Genomic DNA, 15688 nt, shown 5'->3' on the forward strand with positions numbered 1-15688 from the left:
ATTCCCAAGCCACAAAATTATGAGACGTAATAGAAGGGTTCTTGTTTTAAGCCTTTACTTTTTGGAGTGCTTTCTTACCCAACAATAGATCGTCAGAACAAGTAGTGCTGATTAGGGGGAAATCCCAAACCTGCTTTTCCACCGCACCACAACCCAGCCCCAGCCACTCTCCCCTTGAGGAGTCCTGCTGACTCGCCAGCAGCTCACCTTTGATGTGGTTACACTAGAGGTGCCTGAGCGCCTTCTCTCAGTTTAGCTTTCATCTGCAGCTCTACTGGGGAACCACCTAAGCGCAGGCCTGCCTGCTCTATCATGAAGTTATGATAGCTGAATTGTTCTGGGCCACCTGCCAAACTGCCACATCGCCTTCTCCCAAACTTGGGGGACAGCACAATCACAGATTCCTGGGGAGAGGCCTCCTCCTTTGACACCTGCTCTGCCCACTTGACCACCTGTGCTGTTGTTGTTATTTGCCATTGAGTTGGCTCTGACTTCCGGTGACCTTATGTATAAGAGAACAAATCGTCGCCCAGACCTGCGCTATCTTCATGGTCGTTGGTATGTTTGAGTCCATTGTTGTGCCTGTTGTGTAAATCCTTCTCATTGAGGGTTTCTCTTGTTTTCACTGATCCTCTGCTTTACCAAACATGATGTCCTTTTGCTAGTGATTGGTCTTTCTTGGTGACACATCCAAAGTAAGCAAGCCAAAGTCTTGCCATCCTTATTCCCAAGGAACCTTCTGGTTGTATTTCTTCTAAGGCTGATTTATTCATTCTTTTGACAGTTAATGGTATATTCAGGATTCTTCACCAACACTAGTTTGAATGCATCAATTCTTCCCCTGTCTTCTTTTTTCATTGTCCAACTTTTGCATGCATACGAGGTGATTAGTTATTCATACCTGGGGTTGGGGAAACACAGGTGGCTGGCTGGGGCTACCCCTGGCTCCACTGCCACCTTGCTTTCCTCTTCAGATCTGTCCCAAGCAGAGCAAAACCACTACTGGAATCACTAGAACTTGTCTGTGAAGAGCTTCAGCAGGTGACCAAGGCTTAGAGTTAGAGGACTAAACCACAGTGGGTGTGCTCTAAAAGTATGTAGAGTTCTAGATGGAGCCTTTTGGAAGTTTCTGGAAGCACCAAAGACTAAACAGCTATTTAAAGAGTTGAGGCCTTTTTGCCTTTTCTGGAGCCTCCGGAAGGAGCAGTGTAGGGATATCTCTGGGATGTGCATGGGTCGGGGGAATTTTCCAACTCATCCTGAGCAGGAAGGAGAATATATCGTCTCTCTTCTCCCTTCCTGCATTGAACCTCAACCACACATTGTGGGAGTGGGAGGTGGTGACAGCATTCCTGGCACAGGGAGCAGAGTGAGCAAGAGTTTGGAGGAAGGTAAGTAAAGCGCGTGTTCATGATGCAGTGAGGCAGACGTCAGGTCCAGCTGTGTAGAGCCCCGGACATGTTCCTTGATGCTCTTGGGATGCAACCCTCATTTCTTAGAGGGTAGCTGGTGTGGAAATTACATTATACGGAGCTCATGACAAATGCTATTTCCCGGGCCCCATTCAGATGTGTTGAAATTGAAGCTCTGCGGGTGGGCCCCAGGCTTCTGCATTTGTAACAAGTGTCTAGGTGGCTCCAAGGAAGGAGTCTGGGCAGTATAGAGGTTAATACTATGGGCTCTGGAGTTAGAGTGCAAAGTTCAAACCCAGACCCCAGGATTCAAGGCCCATGCAATTTTGGCAACTCAGTTTTTGAATCTGAATTGCAGATACTTACAGCACCAACTTCAGTGGGTCGTTGTGAGGATTAGGTAAGTTAATATGAATCAGGTATTTAGAAAAGTGTCTGGGTGAGTACTCAAAAACTAAGCACTATTATCTGGATGAGCTGAAATGGTATATGTTGCAAATGGAAACATTACATAGCTTGCAAATGCCAATTTGGATAAAAAGCTTTATACCTTCTACAATCAAAGATATTGCAAAGATAAGCCTAGATATTGAAATACAGAGACCTATGTATGACTTCCGACACAGGACGGTGGGATTTTGTGACATGTATGAATTGCCTGTTGGAAGTTTTTTTTTTGTTTTCTTTTTCTTTTATCTTCTACCTCCCATGTGGCAGCTCTGCAGTTGGGATCTGAACAGTAAGTAGCTCACTCTTTAGGTGTGCTTTCCTTGGGTCCAAGGAACGTTCTTCAGCCTTAATAGCTGGGAGAAGAATTCTTAACCTAGACTGTAAAATTGTATCATTATCCTATGAGGTTAAAGGCCCTTGGTAACTATGCACACTTACCTTCTGACCTTAAGGAGATTTTGCATATGTAAAACTCTAGACAGGGGAGTCTGAAATCATCCTCAAACTAATCTATGCTGTTTTAACAAATTGGAATGGATATTTAGAAAGTACAGTGGCAAAATTTCCACTGTGGTTATTAAACCTAGTTTGCCCTAAACCTTCACTGAACCTTCAGTTCAGAGTCAGGTGTCAATAAATGTTTGTTGAATGGAGGACAAGAATACAGCATATTCCATCATTCTATTGGCGCAATCACGCCATCAAAGTTTATTTTCACTGCTGAGCCTGACATTGCTCTAGGTGTTGGGGGATTCAAAAAGGAATTAGTCTTGGTACCTGCCCTTGAGATGCTCACACATTCACAGGTGTAAAAATGAGAGATTAGGATGCAGTGTGTAGTAAGTATTATATGAGAGATAGGCTCTGGGTATATCCAGGCTTGGAGAGGCAGGAAGGCTTCCTAGAGGGAGGTGATGTCAAAGGGAGAGCTGAAGGATGAGTAGAAGTTCTTCAGGAAAAGGGGCCGAATCCCAGGCATAGGGAACACTTCTACCATGGTGGCCATTCGGAGCCATCAAGTGGTTGGTCCAGAAGTGGGTGAAGTGTGTGGTATAAGAGGCAGGAGCATTGTGGCTTGATACTGGAAAGATGAGCAGCATCAGCTAGTTGGTTTGGGTTGGGCTGAATGGAACTTTATAGCTTCAGTTCCGGCCAGCTCATTTCATGAACCCTGTATGTTCTTACCACGAAGGTCATCTTATGTAAAATTGAATAACACCCCTCCCTGGGTTAGTCATTAACCCGCTGCTTTGGTGCTTGGAGCTATGAAAAGCCCAAATTCTCACCCAAAGAAATGTGTGATTACTCTCAGTTCGAGGAGTGTCAAAGAATTTTGGGGCTATATTTTAAAACCACCATATGGAGATTCAGGGAAAACTTCCCAGTGGAGATGACATGGGCTAAGTGTTGGAAGCCAAGTAGGAATGAACAGGGAAAGAAGAATGTGGCAAATAGAAGACAAATGCAAAAATTAGGTGGCAGGAACTCACAGGAATGGTTCAAAGAACTCTAATTATGGCTCAAGAGAAAAACGTATGTACTGGAAGGAGTGGTGGGAGATGACGCAGGAGAGGAGGCAGAGGCCCGGAGGTGCTCAGCTAAGGAGCTTGAAATTCATCCTTAACGGAGAACTTAGTGAAGGCTTTCAGGCAGGGGAATAAAGTGATCAGTGGACTGATTTGCTGGGATGCTCTTGGCTGCAACTAACAGAGCACTTGACTAAAGTGGCTTAAGTCGTGAGAGGCTGTTAATTTTCCTTAGGAAGGTAATTCTAGGGTTGGTGCAGCAACTCAGCAATGTTATCAAGAGCTAAGTCTCTTTTTACCTCTTGTACCAGCCTCAGCATCTCTGTGGTATCTTTCCTCTGGCTCCAAGCATGCATCCAAAGCAGGAAGGAAGGAGGCACATGTCTAATCATGTGCCTCTCATTGAGAGTGATTTTGCAATGTCTGCAGATATTTTTCAGCAGAAAGATGTGACAGTCTGCTCTCATAAAGATTTACAACCTCGGAAAGGCTATGGTGCAGTTCTACTCTGTCCTATAGGGTTGCTATGAGTCAGAATTGACTCCATGACAGTGAGGTTTGGAGATATTTTTGGTTGTTACAACTTGGGGGAACTCCTGACATCTAGTGGCCAGAGGCCAAGGTTGCCGCTAAATAGGACATCCCACTTCACCCCCAGCCCAAGAGAAAAATAGCAAAACATCAATACGGCTGAGGTTGGGAAACTCTTGTCTAAACTGATTGGGTGCCCTTAGCTTTTGGGAGGTAGAAGTTGCCTCCTTTACTATACATTTGTAGCCCAAAGGTCCAGCTTCACAGCTAGCCGCTGAGGGACCCTAGGCACTGCCAGGTACGTGATGTATTATAAAGCTACAGCCATAAAACCAAGAAGACAGAAATAGTTATCAGATGGATGGGGAAGGACTTTGTAAGCATAAATACAAGATGTCTATGATCCTCAGCACGTGCCATTCAAGGAGGAAAATATTATCTAACAGAAATTGTGTCACTTTGCACAACATAGCTTACTGTGTCTTTCTTCTTGATGCATCTTTAGTTCCTGGGCTTTCTACTCCATTGTTTTATTAAGTATAGTATCTGTTTTTTTTATTTCAAAAATTTAAAGCAATTTGATTGATCTTGTTATGATGGGGCAATGATAGTGGGAGATGAGGAGGTGATTGACTCAAAAGACAAGTGTTGCCAACATACAATAAATACAGCTTGTTTACAGGCAACCCAGACCCCAAAATGTCATCCCTGATACTTCCGCTGGAGGTTTCTGGCTTGACCTGATTCTTTTAGAGATGCGATGGTGATGTGATATGTATATATATATTTTTCTTAAACAGCTTCCTTTTCCTGTTTCTTGTTTACCATGGCGTCTACCATCAGTCTTATTTCTGAAAAAAATGAGAGTTTGAGCTCTGCTAGTTATGTGTGGGTATAAGTATGCTCTGTGTGTGTGTGTGTGTGTGTGTGTGTCTGTGTGTACACGTCTATGTGTGGTTTCATATCTTTCCACAGCAACACAAGTTAGCTGGTAAAGTTCTGGGGTTCCTTCAATGACAAAAATGTGGTCCTTCTTCCATCACACCCTCACTATGAAATCAACAGCTGAAAAGAAGAATATGAGATCAAAAACCAACTTATTGTGCTTGAAAATCTGCACCAAGTAGGTCTTGTGAACAGTCTGCGTACAGGTTGCTTCTCTGTGTAAGTAGACTTAGATTGTTTAGTTCAATTTCAGAGAAAATACTCTTTGCCATGATTATCCCCTTCACATGCCTTCATTTACTCCTTTTGGTTAAATCTTTCCAGGTCTATGAAAGTTTTAAAATCTTCCTGGAATGTCTAAAAATCATTATCGGCAATTTAATACCTTATGATAAGAATAACCATCATTTGTACAATATTTTATAATTTAAAAAAGCACATTCACATCCATTATTCTATCTTCAAGCACCCTTGGGAGGGGAGGTGGAGCAGATGTTGTATTCCACTCAGCAGAGAGGAGGCTGAGGCAGGAAGGTTTGAAGAATGATTTCTGAAATCCAAGGAGCATGGTCTAGGGTTCAAACTATGGTGCTCGAATTCAGCTCTTTGTTTCCTTCTGTTCTGCTCCTCACTACTGCTTCTTAGCTCCACCGCACCCTGTAGATCCATCCTCTCTCCTGGTCTACCTGCTGCCTTCTGGCTTTATAAGCTACCTACACAGGTGGACTTTCTGAATGAAGAGACTCTCCTTAGCATCTGGGCTTTCTCCTCTACTTCCCTTTTGTCTTCCACCAGACCTGCCTTCCAGAACCTCAGTCCTGGGAAACCTCCAGTACTAAGTACTGCTGGGAAAAGTCACAAAACAGAGACTTGTGGGTCCATATAAATTCATTGGGCCAAAATAATTTCATCTGGACCCTTTCCTCTATTCAGAAGTGCTGGATGCCTTCCTACCAATCAGGTTCTCTGTAGCAGTTGTTCCAATGTTGTTCTTTTTTCCTTGATTTTCCAACCTGATGCCCAGTCTGCCCCTTCCTAGCTGGTTGGCTTACCTCCTTCTGTACTCAGGAGACCAAGGCCATCCGACATGCACTTCCTCTCCCTTGTTCCCTCCACCAATCTCTATCTTCACTCACTTTCTTCCTTCCTTCATGTAAAAACATTGCATCTTCTTTCCCAGGCTAACTTTACCTTGTCGTCTTGATCCATCTCTAGCACCTTCAGGCTCTTTCTTTCTGTTAGGTCTTTTCTCTAAGTTTATGTGGCAGGCTGTTTTCAAAAAAAGCCACACGTGGAGGCAGGGCCAACATGGCGGAGTAGTCAGACGCTTCTGGTGATCCCTCTTACAACAAAGACCAGAAAAAACAAGTGAAACGATTATATTTATGACAAACAAGGAGTCCTGAACATCAAAGGCAAAGTTAGAAAACAGACTGAGTGGCAGGGGGAGGGAGAGATGGTTCAGAAGTGAAGAGGAATTACTGGACCTGAATCACCAGGAACCCTCAGGCACCATTCCAGGGAGTGACAGTGGGGGGCTGGCAGTATCATTCCAGTTGCAGTTTCCCCAGGGAAAGATAGCCACCTGCACAGCCTACTCACACCTCTGGAACCAGAGAAGAATGGTGCTCTTGGCAAAAGCTAAGTACTTGTGTACGTTTTACCATGCCCCCAGCCCCCAAGCCAGCTTCAGTGGCTGTGGATTTCTCTGGGCCTGAGATACGCCCTGCTAAACACCCTAAGCCATTCTCCTGGCCCTGGAGGAGGAATAAATTCACAATTGGGGGAAAAGATAATCTGCCATCTCCACTAACCTGGGGAGCTCAGGACAGAAGCAGCTCCTGTCCAGGCATAATGGTCCGTGGACTTTGAATACCTTTGCCCCCTGCATGGACCTGTGTGGGCCTATTTCAAGAGAATAGGCTCTTGTTGGCAGACCGTAACTGTTTCAACTGTGCAGTAGAGAGGTGGGTGTTTGATGTTTGACACCACTTTGCCTATTAAACAGGGTCCTCACCTACCCACATCAGGGGCCTGGGGGCTAGTGGCTCCACCCACATCACCCAGCCACCTGCAACAGTGATCCAAGGATAACTGGTACCTCCCAGTCCTTACAGCTAAAAGCATTGGGTGCCCATGATCTATCTGCAGAACCCACCCACCTGTGTGCTCTAGGGAACAGGGACATGCTTTCCTCACAGACCCTCAGGGATGGTTGTCAGACCCCTGCCTTGTTTAGAGCATGATCCCCCGCTGCAACCAGATACCTGTACCTACACCAATCACCCCTGTGCCTCCAAGACTGTAGGACAGAGCCTGTACCACACACTTGATGACCAACTACCTGGACACCTGAGCTGAATCCATACAAGAAAACTGAATGGACTCCTAGGTTCATATACCTGATAATTGCTCTAGCCATCTGGTGACAGGACATTAGAGCTTCAAAGGCAAAAATAAGATAGCTCACTCAAGCAACCTATCTGGGCATATCAAAACAAAACAAAGCAAGAAGCTAGGATACACTAAGCAAACATAAAATAAACTAATATAGTAACTTATAGATGACTCAGAGACAACAGTCAATATCAAATCTCATAAAGAAGCAGGCCATGATCACGTCAGCAGACTTTCAAAACAAAGAATCAAAGGATCTTCTGGATGAAAGTGCATTCCTGGAATTACCAGATGCAGAATACAAAAGATTAATATACAGAACTCTTCAAGACATCAGGAATGAGATCAGGAAGGAGATCAGGCAATATGCAGAACAAGCTAAGGAACACACAGATAAAGCAGTTGAAGAAATTAAAAAGGTTATTCAAGAACATAATGAAGAATTTGATAAACTTCAAGAATCCATAGAGAGTCAGAAATTCAGAAGACTAACAATAAAATTACAGAATTGGACACCTCAATAGAAAGCCAGAGGAGCAGAATTATGGAATTGGAAGGCAGAATTAGTGAAACTGAAGATAAAACACTTGACACCAATATATTTGAAGAAAAATCAGAAAGAAGAATTAAAAAAAAATGAAGAAACCCTAAGAATCATGTGGGACTCCATCAAGAGAAATAACCTATGAGTGATTGGAGTACCAGAACAGGGAGGGATAACCGAAAATACAGAGAGAATTGTTGAAGATTTGTTGGCAGAAAACTTCCCTGTTATTGTGAAAGATGAGAAGATATCTATCCAAGATGAACTCCATAAATCAAACTTGCCAAAACCAGAGATAAAGAGGAAATTTTAAGAGTGGCTAGGGATAAACAAAAAGTCACCTCCAAAGAGAGTCAATAAGAATAAGCTCGGGCTGCTTGGCAGAAACCATGCAGGCAAGAAGGAAATGGGGTGACTTATATAAAGCATTGAAGGAAAAAAATTGCTAGCCAAGAATCATATATCCAGCAAAACTGTCTCTCAAATATGCATGTGAAATTAGGACATTTCTAGATAAACAGAAGCTTAGGGAATTCATAAAAACCAAACCAAAACTACAAAAAATACTAAAGGGAGTTCTCTGGTTAGAAAATCAATAATATCAATCCAAGACTAGAACACAGGACAGAGCAACCAGATGTCAAACCAAACAGGGAAATCACAAAAATAAATAAAGATAAAAAATGCTCAAAACAGGGAAACAACAATGTCATTATGTAAAAGAAGACAACATTAGAACAAAGAGGGACTAAGAAATGTAGTCAGAGATCTTTCACATGGAGAGGAAGACAGGTGATATAAAGAAAGATAGGTTAGGTTTAAACTTAGAAAATAGGGGTAAATATTAAGGTAACCAAAAGGAGGCTCACAATCCTACTCATCAAAATACAATACAAGAAAAAAAGAGACACTTAGCAGAAACAAAATCAACAACAATGAATAGGACAAAAAGACAATATATAAACTACTCAGCACAAAACATTAAGTGGGAAAAAGAAACTGTCAACAATACACAAAAAAAGACATCAAAATGACAGCATGAAACTCATACCTATCCATAATTATGCTGAATGTAAATGGACTAAATGCACCAATAAAGAGACAGAGAGTGTCAGAATGGATAAAAACATGATTCATCTATATGCCGCCTATAAGAGACACACCTTAGACTTAGAGACACAAACAAACTAAAACTCAATGGATGGAAAAAAAATATATCAAGCAAACAACAATCAGAAAAGAGCAGGAATGATAATATTAATTTCCGGAAAAAAAGGTTTTAAAGTTAAATCCACCACAAAGGTTAAGGAAGGGAGAATATATCAGGATGATATAACCATGTTAAATACTTAGGCACCCAGTGACAGGGCTGCAAGATACATAAAACAAACTCTAACAGCATTGAACAGTGAGATAGACAGCTCCACAATTATAGTAGGAGGCTTGACCATACCACTTTCAGTGAAGGACGGAACATCCAGAAAGAAGCTCAATAGAGATAGGGAAGATCCAAATGCCACAATCAACGAACTTCACCTCACAGACATATACAGAACACTACACCTAACAGCAGCCAAGTATACTTTCTTTTCTAGTGCACATGGAACATTCTCTAGAATAGACCACATATTAGGTCATAAAGCAAGCCTTAGCAGAACCCAAAACATCGAACTATTACAAAGGATCTTCTCTGACTATGTTGTTGTTGTTAGGTGCCATCAAGTCGGTTCCGACTCATAGCGACCCTATGCACAACAGAACAAAACACTGCCCAGTCCTGCGGCATCCTTAAAATCGTTGTTATGCTTGAGCTCATTGTTGCAGCCACTGTGTCAATCCACCTCATTGAGGGTCTTCCTCTTTTCCACCGACCCTGTACTTTGCCAAGCATGATATCCTTCTCCAGGGACTGATCCCTCCTGACCATCCTTGCTTCTAAGGAGCATTCTGGCTGTACTTCTTCCAAGACAGATTTGTTTGTTCTTCTGGCAGTGCATGGTATATTCAATATTCTTTGCCAACGCCACAAATCAAAGGCATCAATTCTTCTTCGGTCTTCCTTATTCACTGTCCAGTTTTCACACACACATGATGTGATTGAAAATACCATGGCTTGGGTCAGGCTCACCTTAGTCTTCAAGGGGACATCTTTGCTCTTCAACACTTGAAAGAGGTCCTTTGCAGCAGATTTACCCAATGCAATGCGTCTTTTGATTTCTTGACTGCTGCTTCCATGGCTGTTGATTGTGGATCCAAGTAAAATGAAATCCTTGGCAACTTCAATCTTTCCTCCATTTATCATGATGTTGCTCATTGGTCCAGTTGTGAGGATTTTTGTTTTCTTTATGTTGAGGTGCAATCCATACTGAAGGCTGTGGTCTTTGATCTTCATTAGTAAGTGCTTCAAGTCCTCTTCACTTTCAGCAAGCAAGGTTGTGTCATCTGCATAACGCAGGTTGTTAACGAGTCTTCCTCCAATCCTGATGCCCCGTTCTTCTTCATACAGTCCAGCTTCTCAGATTATTTGCTCAGCATACAGACTGAATAGGTATGGTGAAAGAATACAACCCTGGCGCACACCTTTCCTGACTTTAAACCATGCAGTATCCCCTTGTTCTGTCCGAACAACTGCCTCTTGATCTACATAAAGGTTCCTCATGAGCACAATTAAGTGTTCTGGAATTCCCATTCTTTGCAATGTTATCCATAATTTCTTATGATCCACAAAGTTGAATGCCTTTGCATAGTCAATAAAACACAGGTAAACATCCTTCTAGTATTCTCTGCTTTCAGCAAGGACCCATCTGACATCAGCAATGATATCCTTGGTTCCACGTCCTCTTCCGAAACTGGCCCGAATTTCTGGCAATTCCCTGTTGATATACTGCTGCAACCATTTTTGAATGATCTTCAGCAAAATTTTGCTTGCGTGTGATATTAATGATATTGTTCTATAATTTCCACATTCGGTTGGATCACCTGTCTTGGGAATAGGCATAAATATGGATCTCTTCCAGTCAGTCGGCCAGGAAGCTGTCTTCCATATTTCTTGGCATAGGCAAGTGAGCACCTCCAGCTCTGCATCCGTTTGTTGAAACATCTCAATTGATATTCCATCAATTCCTGGAGCCTTGTTTTTCGCCAATGCCTTCAGAGCAGCTTGGACTTCTTCCTTCAGTACCATCGGTTCCTGATCATATGCTTCCTCGTGAAATGGTTGAACATTGACTAATTCTTTTTGGTATAATGACTCTGCGTATTCCTTTCATCTTCTTTTGATGCTTCCTGCGTCATTTAATATTTTTCCCATAGAATCCTACACCATTGCAGCTCAAGGCTTGAATTTTTTTCTTCAGTTCTTTCAGCTTGAGAAACTCCGAGCATGTTCTTCCCTTTTGGTTTTCCATTTCCAGCTCTTTGCACATGTCATTATAATACTTTACTTTGTCTTCTAGAGACGCCCTTTGAAATCTTCTGTTCAGTTCTTTCACTTCATCAATTCTTCCTTTTGGTTTAGCTGCTTGATGTTCGAGAGCAAGTTTCAGACTCTCCTCTGACATCCATCTTGGTCTTTTCTTTCTTTCCTGTCTTTTCAATGACCTCTTGTTTTCTTCATGTATGATGTCCTTGATGTCATTCCACAACTCGTCCACTCTTCAGTCACCAGTGTTCAATGTGTCAAATCTATTCTTGAGATGGTCTCTAAATTCAGGTGGGATATACTCAAGGTCATATTTTGGCTCTCGTGGACTTGCTCTGATTTTCTTCAGTTTCATCCTGAACTTGCATATGAGCAATTGATAGCCTGTTCCACAGTCGGCCCCTGGCTTTTTTCTGACTGATGATATTGAGCTTTTCCATCGTCTTTCCACAGATGTAGGCAATTTGATTTCTGTGTGTTCCATCTGGCGAGGTCCATGTGTATAAGTTGCCATTTATCTTGGTGAAAGAAGGTATTTGCAATGAAGAAGTCGTTGGTCTTGCAAAATTCTATCATTTGATCTCCGGCATTGTTTCTGTCACCAAGGCCATATTTTCCAACTACTGATCCTTCTTCTTTGTTTCCAACTTTCGCATTAAAACACCGGTAATTATCAACGCATCTTGATTGCATGTTTGATCAGTTTCAGACTGCAGCAGCTGATAAAAATCTTCTATTTCTTCATCTTTGGCCCTAGTGGTTGGTGCATAAATTTGAATAATAGCCATATTAACTGGTCTTCCTTGTAGGTGTGTGGATATTATCCTATCACTGACAGCATTGTACTTCAGGATAGATTTTGAAATGTTCTTTTTGATGAGGAATGCAACGCCATTCCTCTTCAAGTTGTCATTCCCCGCATAGTGGACTATATGATTGTCTGATTCGAAATGGCCAATACCAGTCCATTTCAGCTCACTAATGCCTAGGATATCAATGTTTATGCGGTCCATTTCATTTCTGAAGATTTCTAATTTTCCTAGATTCATGGTTCGTACATTCCAGGTTCCAATTAGTAAAGGATGTTTGCAGCTGTTTCTTCTCATTTGGAGTCGTGCCACATCAGCAAATGAAGGTCCCGAAAGCTTTACTCCATCTACATCATTAAGGTCAACTCCACTTTGAGGAGGCAGCTCTTCCTCCGTCATCTTTTGGGTGCCTTCCAACCTGGGGGGCTCATCTTCCAGCACTATATCAGACAATGTTCCACTGCTGTTCATAAGGTTTTCACTGGCTAACGCTTTTGAGAAGTAGACTGCCGGGTCCTTGTTCCTAGTCTGTCTTAGCCAGGAAGCTCAGGTGAAACCTGTCCTCCATGGGTGACCTTGCTGGTATCTGAATACCGGTGGCATAGCTTCCAGCAACACAGCAACATGCAAGCCCCCACAGTATGACAAACTGACAGGCACGTGGGGATCTCTGACTATAAGGCCATAAAAGTAGAAATCAATAACAGAAAAGGCAGGGAAAAGAAGTCAAATACTGGGAAACTAAACAATACCCTGCTCAAAAATGACTGGGTTATAGAAGACATTAACGACGGAATAAAGAAATTAATAGAATCCAATGAGAATGAAAACACTTCCTATCAGAACCTTTGGGACACAGCGAAAGCAGTGCTCAGAGGTCAATTTATATCAATAAATGCACACATACAAAAAGAAGAAAGGGCCAAAATCAAAGAATTATCCCTACAACTAGAACAAATAGAAAGAGAGCAACAAAAGAAAGCCTCAGGCACCAGAAGAAAGCTAATAATAAAAATTAGAGCAGAGTTAAATGAAATAGAAAAACAATTGAAAGAGTTAACAAGACCAAAAGCTTGTTCTTTGAAAAAATTAACCAAACTGATAAACCACTGGCCAAACTGACAAAGGAAAAACAGGAGAGGAAGCAAATAACCTGAATAAGAAATGAGATGGGTGATATCGCAACAGACCCAATTGAAATTAAAAGAATCCTATCAGATTACCACAAAAAATTGTACTCTAACAAATTTGAAAACCTAGAAGAAATGCATGAATTCCTAGAGACACACTACCTACCTAAACTAACAAAAACAGAGGTAGAACAACTAAACAAATCCATAACAAAAGAAGAGATTGAAAAGGTAATTAAAAATGTCCCAACAAAAAAAAAGCTCTGGCCAGGATGGCTTCACTGAAGAGTTCTACCAAACTTTCAGAGAAGAGTTAACACCACTACTACTAAAGGTATTTCAGGGCATAGAAAAGGATGGGATACTCCCAAACTCATTCTATGAAGCCAGAATATCCCTGATACCAAAACCAGGTAATGACACTACAAAAAAAGAAAATTACAGACCCATATCCTTCATGAACTTAGATGTAAAAATCCTCAACGAAATTCTAGCCAATAGAATTCGACAACATATCAAAAAAATAAGTCACCATGAACAAGTGGAATTCATACCAGGTATGCAGGGATGGTTCAACATTAGAAAAACAATTAATATAATCCATCATATAAATAAAAGGCAAGAACCACATGATCTCATTAGTTGATGCAGAAAAGGCATCTGACAAAGTTCAACACCCATTCATGATAAAAACTATCAGCAAAATAGGAATAGAAGAAAAATTCCGCAATACAATAAAGGGCATTTATACAAAGGCAACAGCCAACATCACCCTAAATGGGAGACTCTGAAAGCAGTCCCCTTGAGATCGGGAACCAGACAAGGATGCCCTTTATCACCACTGTTATTCACCATTGAGCTGGAGGTCCTAGCCAGAGCAATTAGGCTAGGTAAAGAAATAAAGGGCATCCAGATTGGTAAGGAAGAAGTAAAAGTATCTCTATTTGCAGACGACATGATCTTTTTTTTTTTTTTTATGATCTTATACACAGAAAACCCTAAAGAATCCTCAAGAAAACTACTGAAACTAATAGAAGAGTTCAGCAACGTATCAAGATAGAAGATAAACATACAAAAATCAGTTGGATTCCTCTACACTAACAAAAAGAATATCAAAGAGGAAATCATCAACTCAATAACATTTACAGTAGCCCCCAAGAAGATAAAACACTTAGGAATAAATCTTACCAGAGACGTACAAGACGTGTACAAAGAAAACTACAAGACACTACTGCAAGAAACCAAAAGAGACCTACAGAAGTGGAAAAACATACCTTGCTCATGGATAGGAAGACTTAACGTTGTAAAAATGCCTATTCTACCAAAAGCAATCTATAGATATGATGCAATTCTGATCCAAGTTCCAAATAACATTTTTTGACGAGATAGAGAAACAAATCACCAACTTCATATGGAAGGGAAAGAGGCCCCAGATAAGTAAAGCATTACTGAAAAAGAAGAACAAAGTGGGAGGCCTCATACTACCTGATTTCAGAACCTATTATACCACCACAGTAGCCAGCACAGCCTGGTACTGGTACAACAACAGATACATAGACCAATGGAACAGAATTGAGAATCCAGACAAAAATCCATCCACATATTAGCAGCTGATATTTGACAAAGGCCCAAAGTCAGTTAAATTGGGAAAAGACAGTCTCTTTAACAAATGGTGCTGGCATAACTGGATATCCACCTGCAAAAAAGTGAAACAAGACCCATACCTCTCAACATGCACAAAAATGAACACTCAATGGATCAAAGATCTAAATATAAAATCTAAAATGATAAAGATAATGGAAGAAAAAATAAGGACAACTTTAGGAGCCCTAATACATGGCATAAACTGTATATAAAACATTACTAACAATGCACAAATACCAGAAGAGAAACTAGATAACTGGGAGCTCCTAAAAATCAAATACCTATGCTCATCTAAAGACTTTACCAAAAGAGTAAAAAGATTACCTGCAGACCGGGAAAAAGTTTTTAGCTATGACATTTCTGATCAGCGTCTAATCTCTAAAATCTACATGATACTGCAAAAACAACTACAAAAAGACAAAAAACCCAATTAAAAAATGGGCAGAGGATATGAACAGACACTTCACTAAAGAAGGCATTCAGGCAGCTAACAGATACATGAGGAAATGCTCATGATCATTAGCCATTAGAGAAATGCAAATCAAAAGTACAAGTAGATTCCATCTCACTCCAACAAGGCTGGCACATATCCAAAAAACACAAAATAATAAACGTTGGAGAGGTTGTGGAAAGACTGGAACACTTATACACTGCTGGTGGGAATGTAAAATGGTACAACCACTTTGGAAATAGATTTGGTTCTTCCTTAAAAAGCTAGAGATAGAACTAGCATACAATCCAGCAATCCCACTCCTTGAAATATATCCTAGAGAAATAAGAGCCTTTACATGAACAGATATATACACACCCATGTTCATTGCAGCACTGTTTACAATAGCAAAAAGATGGAAGCAACCAAGGTGCCCATCAACAGATGAA

The 15688-nt window shown here is 41.2% G+C and overlaps 1 protein-coding gene across 1 annotated transcript in view; it reads left to right on the forward strand.

Annotated features, from left to right (window-relative positions):
• The first annotated feature begins 1337 nt into the window (after positions 1-1337).
• Positions 1338-15688, forward strand: part of CCR3 (C-C motif chemokine receptor 3) — a 179526-nt gene continuing 165175 nt past the window's right edge. The window contains exon 1 of the mRNA XM_049862828.1: positions 1338-1391. The gene's annotated coding sequence lies outside the window, so the exon portion shown is untranslated. The remainder of the gene's footprint in view (positions 1392-15688) is intronic.

This window comes from Elephas maximus, chromosome 20, assembly GCF_024166365.1.
Source record: "Elephas maximus indicus isolate mEleMax1 chromosome 20, mEleMax1 primary haplotype, whole genome shotgun sequence".
Lineage (NCBI taxonomy): Eukaryota > Metazoa > Chordata > Mammalia > Proboscidea > Elephantidae > Elephas > Elephas maximus.